Source organism: Sus scrofa, chromosome 2 (genome assembly GCF_054392235.1).
Source record: "Sus scrofa isolate SSC_HxYL_T2T_F1_AM1 chromosome 2, Sscrofa_HxYL_maternal_Yorkshire_Landrace_v2.0, whole genome shotgun sequence".
Lineage (NCBI taxonomy): Eukaryota > Metazoa > Chordata > Mammalia > Artiodactyla > Suidae > Sus > Sus scrofa.
This window is the reverse complement of record NC_139384.1, coordinates 15,796,078-15,805,473: the sequence shown is the minus strand read 5'-3', so window position 1 is coordinate 15,805,473 and position 9,396 is coordinate 15,796,078. Positions and strand designations below refer to the sequence as shown.

Below are 9,396 nucleotides of genomic sequence, written 5' to 3'. Positions count from 1 at the left end.
GTGTCTCCTCAGGGTGCAGCATTGGGGCTGGCTGCAGTGGTAGGCATTGTTTCCATCTTGAGTTTCCCTCAAAGCTCACTGTCCAGGTATCTGTAATGTAATGCTTGATGGCTGTCACATCCTTTGTTTACTGATATGGCAGGTGATATTTCTTATTCATCAGTCTAAGGGAAAATGCAATGGACCACTCTTAAAGTTGTTCAATCAGGGATGCATAATAAATTTACAAATACCTACAAAACTGGCTTTGTCTGCAATGGTCAGGGAAATCAATTAAATCGTTAATAGATGGTTCTTCATGCGGTCGTGGCCTCTGACTGCTACGTGGCCACCTGTTGACCTCTGCACTATGGGACCATGATGAACCAACACACAAGCTGCCTCCTGGTGGAAGTGGGTTTTCTTTGATTGATTGGACAGATCCTTGTCACTTTCTGGATCCCATTCTGTGGTTCAGACATCATGGATCACTTCATGTGTGAGCTTTTCCCCTGAGTTGCCTGCATTGACTCTTTCCTCGATGGTTCCTGAAGTGGTGCGGTAGTCCCTGTGATCACTGTTGTAATGTTGTTGGTATCCAGTGTGTTCATCCAGAGGACTCAGTTCTGCAGGGAGGAAGAAGTCCTGTCTAATGGTAGCTCCATCATCACAGTTTTGCCTTGTTCTTAGTGCCTGTATTTTTGTGATTCTATGACCAGTAGCTACTTTTTCCCGTGGGTAAAGCCATAGCAGTATTCACTATTATTGTTACTCCCATGTTAAATGCTATTCCTTATACAGTAAAAATACAGAGATCAAAAAGGCAACTAAAATGATATTAAACAAGTATACAAATTCAGATAATGAATGACCCAAAATGAGCCTTTTTTTTCTATCATGATCTTTACATTTTCATATTTTATTACTCTAAATTACTTTCCATACCTCTCACTTGACTCTAAAAGCACCTACAAGAAGTTATGCTTACCCCATTCCACACCTGAAGAACAATGAAATTCAAAGAACTTAAATAATCCACCCACGATCAGAAACAGAGCTAGTATTCAGATCTCCATTCTTCTAAAACCAATTTTGATTTTCTTTCAATAGTTTCAGTGGTGTCAGAGAAAAGACCATTCCCTTAGAACCTCCCTTATTTTGTAGTAGTATAAAATTTTCCTTTCAGGAAGTTCCTATTCTGGATCAACAGGTTATGCATAGGACTAGGATCCAGAGGCTGTGAGTTCCATCCCTGGCTTTGCTCAGTGGGTTAGGGATCCAGTGTTGCCATGAATGGTGTGTAGGTCCAGACCCAGCTCAGATTCTGCCTTTCTGTGGCTATGGCATAGGCTGTCAGCTCTAGCTCCAACTAGGCCTCCAGCCTGGGAACTTCCACATGCCACAAGTGGGGTCCTAAAAGGCAAAAACAAATGAAAATTTTTTTCTCATTATGTAGTTATATACTGTGCCTATATAAAAAATCAGTGGGTTTGCAGAAAGCTGTATGGCCTACTGGTACCTAGGATGCTATGGGATATGAAATAGAAAGAAGATACTTACCAGTACACTCTTGACAAATAACTGATACAACTTTCCAAAGGTTATTGGAGTTCTTATTTATTCTGTCAGGAAGAGTTGTCAGTGATTAAAAAATTTATTGGCAAACTATTTAAAGTGATGTGAAAATTATGAAATGTTTTGAAATGGTTATAACAATGTTATAAAATTAAAATTTTGTGTTATTAATTTACAGAAATTAATGGAATATCAGAAAGTTTAATTAGATCATAGGGCATGTAAGTCATCTTTGAGCCTAATACTCATCTTCTACATCCTCTTATCTTTTTTACATAGAATGTTTTGGTGCATGTGTTTGATTATATTTGGGTATATAGAGGTATTTTTGACTATATGCCATAGGCAGTGATAATTTTTAGATTAATGGTTATTGCTGGCAATTAACTGCCTGTGCTTTTCAAAAGCACACAGTAAAATAAATCTGTAAAATAATTTCACTATTAGATATTTGGTTTTCCACTTAGTTCATTGAATCTGGAATCCTCTTTGAAAACTGACTAGATGAGTTATAAGGAATATGTATATTAAAAAAAAAAGGAATCATTACTCCACAGTTGACCAAAGAAAGGATTTCTCAACTAAACAAATACCTAACTTATAAGACTTTGTTGTGAATTAGTTGTGGCTCTTTTCATAAATGAAGTCTGCTTCTAAAATAAAAATAAATACAAATGTGCATGTATGTCATAGATGTATTTATAGTTTCCTCTTTTGACAGAAAGATCCAGCTCCCATTTCATGGTTATCATATGCTGTGCTGAAGAAATCAGTGAACCATGGATAGAGCAATATTTACCAAGCATATCGTAGTTATGAAAACATGATGGAGAATAAGAACACTAGCTTCAGAATGAGAAGACATGAATTTCCTTTTACACTATGCCATCTTCTTCTATATTAACCTTAAACAACTTACCCTATTTCTACAAGTAATTTGTTTAGGTAAATCGGAAGTTTTTTCTAAGTTCCGTGATTCTGCCCAAGCCAATTGTTAATTGCCATAAATATTGTCCTATATGATTTTCTTCAATTATAAGTAAAATTAGAAGAGTTCTGAGACCACATTCCACCTCTCATTCCTGGTAAACAACTTAGAGAATGTCCTTATGGGATGAAAGGCTTTTGCAATGGATTAATACCATGGGAGCTCTGCTCTTGAGTGCTTTGTTATTTTGAGACTGTTTCTCTACCCATAAAAATGCATTAATCTGCCCGTAAGAACAATGTAGCAGGTACCAGGTTTTTGTTAATTGGTCTCTGAACCTACCAAATATCAAACCATACCTCAGTTAGTGTGTGATCATCTGTGCCAAGATACATAAACAATTCCTCCTGCTTTCATTCTGGTTTACCCTTCAAGTTTGAGATCCTGTGTGGCTGTCCTTTTAAGGTTTTAAACTACTCCATTCTTGCATTTATATTCTGGAAACAGCTTTTTCAGGTATTACTCCAGGAACTTATCTTATGAAAATGGTTTTCATGGGCAAATGTCACTGATTTAGATCTAAACTTTACTCATTTTCCATTCTTGCTACTATAGGTCTTAGGGCTAGACTAGATGCATGTAAGGTTCTAAAACAAACTTTATATCCAGCACTATAGCTATTTAAGTAGATACTGGATCACCACTTAAAGAATGAATTTCGATGTCTGATTTCAGTACATGCTAAGTCTCTGAACTATGACTTTCATTCCAGAATTGAGAGGCAAGTTCAATATATTTCCAGGATGACACTAAGTTAAATCCACAATCCTTATTTATTAGATAATCTCAAATCCTCGTTTAAGCTGTCTTTGCTGTCTACCATCACAAATACTATTTTGGCACTAAAATACTGGAGTATATAATCACACTGGGCTGAGTCCTGTGGCTTCAGCTTTCTTAACCTATTTTCCTTCATGGCACATGCTGCTCACAGTGACGACATTCTCTGCAGTGCATTCGGAGTTATGTAAAATTTATTTTTTTTCTTATTAGGGCAAGCATATTGGAATGTGGTGAGTGAGTGAACTTCTGTATAGGAATATTCCTGAGTTGAACTGAATTATATTTATTTACAAAATAATTTCAAGTATTGATATATATTTCTTTAATATAGAAGTGCTTTAGACCTTACAACTGGTGGCACTATAAGAGTATCATGACACTTTAGTTGTAAACCAACAATTCGAAGATAAGAAACCTGGCCCAGAATTCAGTGACCTAACTTCTTATTTTCCCTTTGAAAATGGTGCTCTTATTCCCTGTGTTGTATTTTCTACTCGTAAATTGTGAATGTTATTGACTAATTTTTTCTTTTCGGTAGCTATACTTTGAGATTAAATTTAAATGATGAATAAAGGCATTTTACCATTTTTGAAAATCATTTGTAAATGCAGTTATTTCCATCATTGTCTTATTCATCTAATTCCAGAATTGGCACAGGAAACAACTGATTTGAAGATGTACTGTAATTTTACTTGGTGTGAAGTGCCAGTATCATAGCAGGGTTCAGAATGATCACCTACAGTACATCAGAAAATGATATTTAAATATTATGATGAGTGTGAATGATAGATCACCTATAAATAAAGTATTTGAATTCCTTTTGTGGCTCAGAGGGTTAAGAACCCAAAATATTGTCTGTGAGGATGCAGTTTTGATTCCTGGTCTTGCTTAGTGGGTTAAGGATCTGGTGTTGCCACAAGCTGTGGCATAGATAGCCACTATGTGGGTCCGTGTGCCATTGCTATGGCTGTGGCATAAGCCAGCAGCTACAGCTCTGATTTAACCCTTGGCTCAGGAACTTCCATATGCCATGGTTGAGGTTGTAAAAAGCAAGTAAATTGTAAAGAAAAAAATTTAAATCAGATAGCTACCTAAGTGTTTTTTTAAAATACAGTAGTCAATATTCAGACTCCATATAATGCTCATTTGTTAACAAACACCAGATTTCAGATGTGATCCACTTGCTGTTTTTTTGTTGTTGTTGTTTTGTTTTTTTCCTCATCATGGTATTTTGTCCTCATGAAACCCTAAGGGAAAGTTCTAAATTAAAGTGAATAAAATAAATGTTCTCCTCTGCTTTTCAGTTATGTGAAATAATTGCGGTGTTGGCATGATCTGCTAATGGTGGTGAAATAGCCTTAATGTCCAGTTAGTCACAGTTTAAATCTTCACAGCATTTGCCTACAAAGAGAATATGTGGTAGCACTTTTAAGGCTCAAGCAAAAGGCCTTATGCAAAGGTAATATTTATAAATCAACAAAGTTACTTATTTCTTGGTGAACCAACAGCTACTGGGGGCCCTTTCCATGGAGCTGTGTAAGACAAATTCATGGGTGAGATTTTTTCTTTTCCTGGAAATCCTACAATCATAGACTCTCAGGTTTAAATTGATCATACAAATTTATATAATCTCTTATCCTCAAACACACATTCATATACATAGAGTCCAATAAATATTTGTATAATGAGTGAACCTGCAGCAGGTATAGTCAGTGAAAAGCTTTATGTCTGTGTGTGTATGTGTATGTACGTATATATGCATATTGCATTATCTATATTACCTAGTAGATTATTTATTTTTGCTTTTCGTATTAAATTTCCATTTTTAGAATTTTGAAAATAAGGATTCCTTTGCTTGATAGAACCTTGCATACTGAACACCTATGCAATGGTTTGGTTTTGTTTTTATCCAAATCTCTGGAAGCGATAGGTTTACGGGATATGACTATGTTAAGCTATGTGTTGCACAGAATTTTAAAGAATAAGCATATTGAATAATAAATATTCTAATATCTTGAAAGTAAAAAGACCCAATAATACTCTCTTACCCAGAGGCAATTAGTATTTTCACACTTATCCTATAAATTAGTCAGAAAAACCTGGAATGCCACTTGGTTTTCAAATGTTTATTTCTGTTTTTCATAGAGAGTAATGCTAAACAACATGGTAGGATGAAAACACTTGAATTCCTCCTAGGTTTACAGTCTGGAAAATCATGCATATGCTCGCCCATAAAGAGTGGCAATTCATAAGCATTTACTTAACATGTAACAGGTTTCAGACACTGCAGACATTATGCCAGGCACAATGGTAAGTGAGAAAACAGCTGAATAGCATATAAGTTTTCTTCTTTTTTTTAATTGTTATTTCCCCAATACGATTTTTTTTTCCTGCTGTACAGCATGGTGACCCAGTTACACATACACGTACACATTCTATTTTCTCACATTATCATGCTTCATCATAAGTGATTAGACATAGTTCCCAAAGCTATACAACAGGATCTCATTGCTAATCCATTCCAAAGGCAATAGTTTGCATCTATTGTTTTGGTAGTAATAATATATGTATTTCCCTAAACTGGCTTGTTTATGGCAGATATTTACTGACAGGGTCTTTCTTTCATTTTATTTTTATCTTTATTTGTTTGTTTATTTATTTATTTTAGGGCTGTACCAGTGGCATATGGAGGTTCCCAGACTAGAAGTCAAATCAGAGCTGTAGCCACTGGCCAATACCACAGCCAAAGCCATGCCAGATCCGAGCTGCACCTGTGACGTACACCACAGCTCATGGCAACACAGGATCCTTAACCCACTGAGCAAGGCCAGGGATCAAACCTGCATCCTCATGGATACTAGTCAGATTCGTCTCCACCAAGCTACAATGGGAATTCCCTCTTTCCACATTTGAGAGCTGAGGGTTCAGTTGTGAATTCTCATGGAAGAGAGAGTAACTCTTACCTGTATAACAGAACTCTCAGCTCACAAGATATATCTGAGAATTACAATGTGTAAGTTCACAAACACAGAGGAGGGCTCAGAATCATGGGACACTGAGGTGACTTACAAAGTCACTTGGAGTTGGAGCCAAGAGGAAAACCCAGATCTCACGCAGATGGCACAGTGTTTTCTCAGTAAATTACACACCCAATTTTGCCCTATAGATGTTTCACAAGTGACAGGTACTGGGTGTCTGAAGAGATGTAAATCATTATGGAGAAAGTAAGAGAGAATTGAAACAAAGACTTAGGCAAGACTGCCAAGAACATGCTCCTCAATAACAGTGACCATTTTATTTTTAAAAAAAAAAATTGAGACTATAATTCTTTCCTCATTAATAGTTACCATTCTTTATTCCATCGCAGACAGTTCAGGCCTCAAGAAGGTGTCCCTTTGCTGAATGGATCTCCACATGCCTCCCAACAATGTGACTGAGTTCATTCTCTTGGGATTCACACAGAATCCACACTTGCGGAAAATACTCTTCATGGTCTTTTGTTCATTTTTCTATTTACCTTGCTGGTTGTGGTGGCCTGGATTGGGGGGATCCTGCACTCCACTGTCCAGATTTTTTTCACACATGAGTTGACCTTCTGTGGTCCCAATGTCATTGACCACTTCATGTGTGACTTCTTCTCACTGTTGGAACTTGCCTGCAGCGATACCTACACACTTGGAATTGTGGTGGCTACTAACAGTGGGGGCATGTGCTTGCTCATTTTTTTCATGCTGCTCATCTCCTACATTGTCATTCTGAGCTCCCTGAAATCCCATGGCTCTGAAGGAAGACGCAAAGCCCTTTCTACATGTGGCTCCCACTTTACAGTAGTGGTGCTCTTCTTTGTCCCATGTATCTTCACCTACATGCGTCCTGTGGCCACTTACCCTGCAGACAAGTTGGTAACTATGTTCTTTGCAATCCTCACTCCCATGTTAAACCCTCTCATTTATACAGTGAGGAACACAGAGGTGAAAACAGCCATGAGGATTTTGCTGAAGAGGAGAGTAACTCCGGCTGCTCATGATGCCTAGAAAGTGATGATTTCTATACATACACAAAATTATACTTGTAAATTGTGAAAGAAAGTTTAGAAATTTTGCATCTCATTGATTGGGAAAAAAAATGACTAGAACCTAACATTTGTTGAATCTTGAATAATAATGGCTAGTTATTTAATAGGTACTTTGACAACTTTTAATCTACTTTACTAAGGCTTCAATATTCATATTCATAGCTTCAGAATAGACAATGGAAAGAACTTCTTTAAACGCCTAGTTCAATGATTGTAGAATATGTTTTTCTCAACTGTCTTACTCCTTCTTTACCAAACTCTTTGTATATGTTACTTGAATGAAATTGGCTTTACTATAGACCTTCATTTGCGCATACTTGATTTGCTTAACTTGTGGTAAACCAGATAATGGGTAAAAACTCTTTGATAGGTACCCAAGGAAGGGAAGGAACAGTTGGGGAGTGAAAGTATCACTTTTGATTTTTGTTTTTTTATTTTTTTTGCTGCACTATGAATTTACCAAAAGTGAAAAGGGAGACATTCACAAAATAAGGAAAAGAATATTCATAATCTAGTTACTTTCATGACTCAAAAATTAAGCCAGACATTTTGATATACTTTTTTCTTAAAGCTAAATTTAGTTGATTAAAAATACTATTCTTTATTATATTCTGTACTTCTGATTTTATAATATTAAAAAGTATCCTTTCTTTTATGAAAAAATAGTGAGAGTACATGATGGTTGGTGTCTTATGAATTTTATTTCTTAATGAAAACTTATTTTCAAAGTTGTTTGTATATGTGAAATTACAAACTCTGGAAAGCACCTCCCTGCATTATCTGCCTCCTGTTAGGAGTTCTAGGAGACCTGTGATGATTGCATGATTCCTCTGCATGATACGGCTCCTGGAATGAGGGGATGAAGAGGTAGAGAAAGACTAAAGTTTACTTTATTTGTTTTACTTTATTTTATTATTAAAGTATAGTTGATTTACAATGCCATGCCATAATTTGCTCTTGTTACTTCAATAGCCTTATGGCACACTTTTTTTTTTCTTGAATATAAAGAAAATGTTTTCTTTTTCCATACTAATACTTGAGGAGCCATTAGAAACAAGAAGGGTAACAATATTTCATCAAATTTCAACAGAAAGGCATATGGTCAGGTTCCAAAGCTATTACCCAGTTGTACTCAGTTGGTCTGATACATTCATTTACATAAAACAAACCCTTTACCATCTATCAAGCATTGTTCTTTCAACTGATTTACTCAAATACTAAACTGGTATTTTCATTTTGTTATCCTTTTTTTTTTCTTCAGAAAAACAAACTGAAACCAAGAGAGGTTTACTAATTTACTTGCCTTACATCATATGTGCTTACTCCATAATATGTGTGAGGAAAACCAGAATGAAACTTCCTTTCAAAATTTCAGCTACAAACTTCCAACTCAGGTCAACAAAACAGTCTTTCCTTCAAAGGAAACATAGTTTCCTGCTTTATGTTTAGGTCTAGAGATAAGAAAATTATCTGTTATCTTAAAGATTCACTTTATCCTTCTAGAAGATGCTGTTAAATTTGTTGTATCCTTGTTTCACAGGAAGTAGTACATTTTAGTACTACAATTTTTTTCCTCTCTTTGAATATTTGAATTATGACACCTCACATTTACGAAAGACTAACATTAGTATGGTTATATATATATTTATTTATACACAAAAATCCCCTTGAATTTCTTTCTATTAGTGAAAACAAGTACTAACATTGGTCTTAAAGGCAAAATGGATGACGTCAATGGGGGATACCTGAGATGCTCCTGTATACATATGGAGAATATCAAATCATTCTACATTATTTACATCTTTTTTTTAATAAATCAAATCTTCTCTGACAGCAATACTCCAACTCATTACTTCTCACAAATGTCCCTTTCTCAACTCACTGTACATCTGGGGCTATTTCTTCTATAACTTGAACAAACAGTAATTTCCAAGCATGGTACTGGGGTGACTCTGTTTACTAAGTTTTGCATGGCTGTCTCCACTTCATAAGAAAC

At 35.7% G+C, this 9,396-nt stretch overlaps 1 pseudogene; it reads left to right on the top strand.

Annotated features, from left to right (window-relative positions):
- Positions 1–288: 288 nt before the first annotated feature.
- LOC146405218 (olfactory receptor 4C3D-like) lies at positions 289–7,359 on the top strand (annotated as a pseudogene).
- Positions 7,360–9,396: the final 2,037 nt, after the last annotated feature.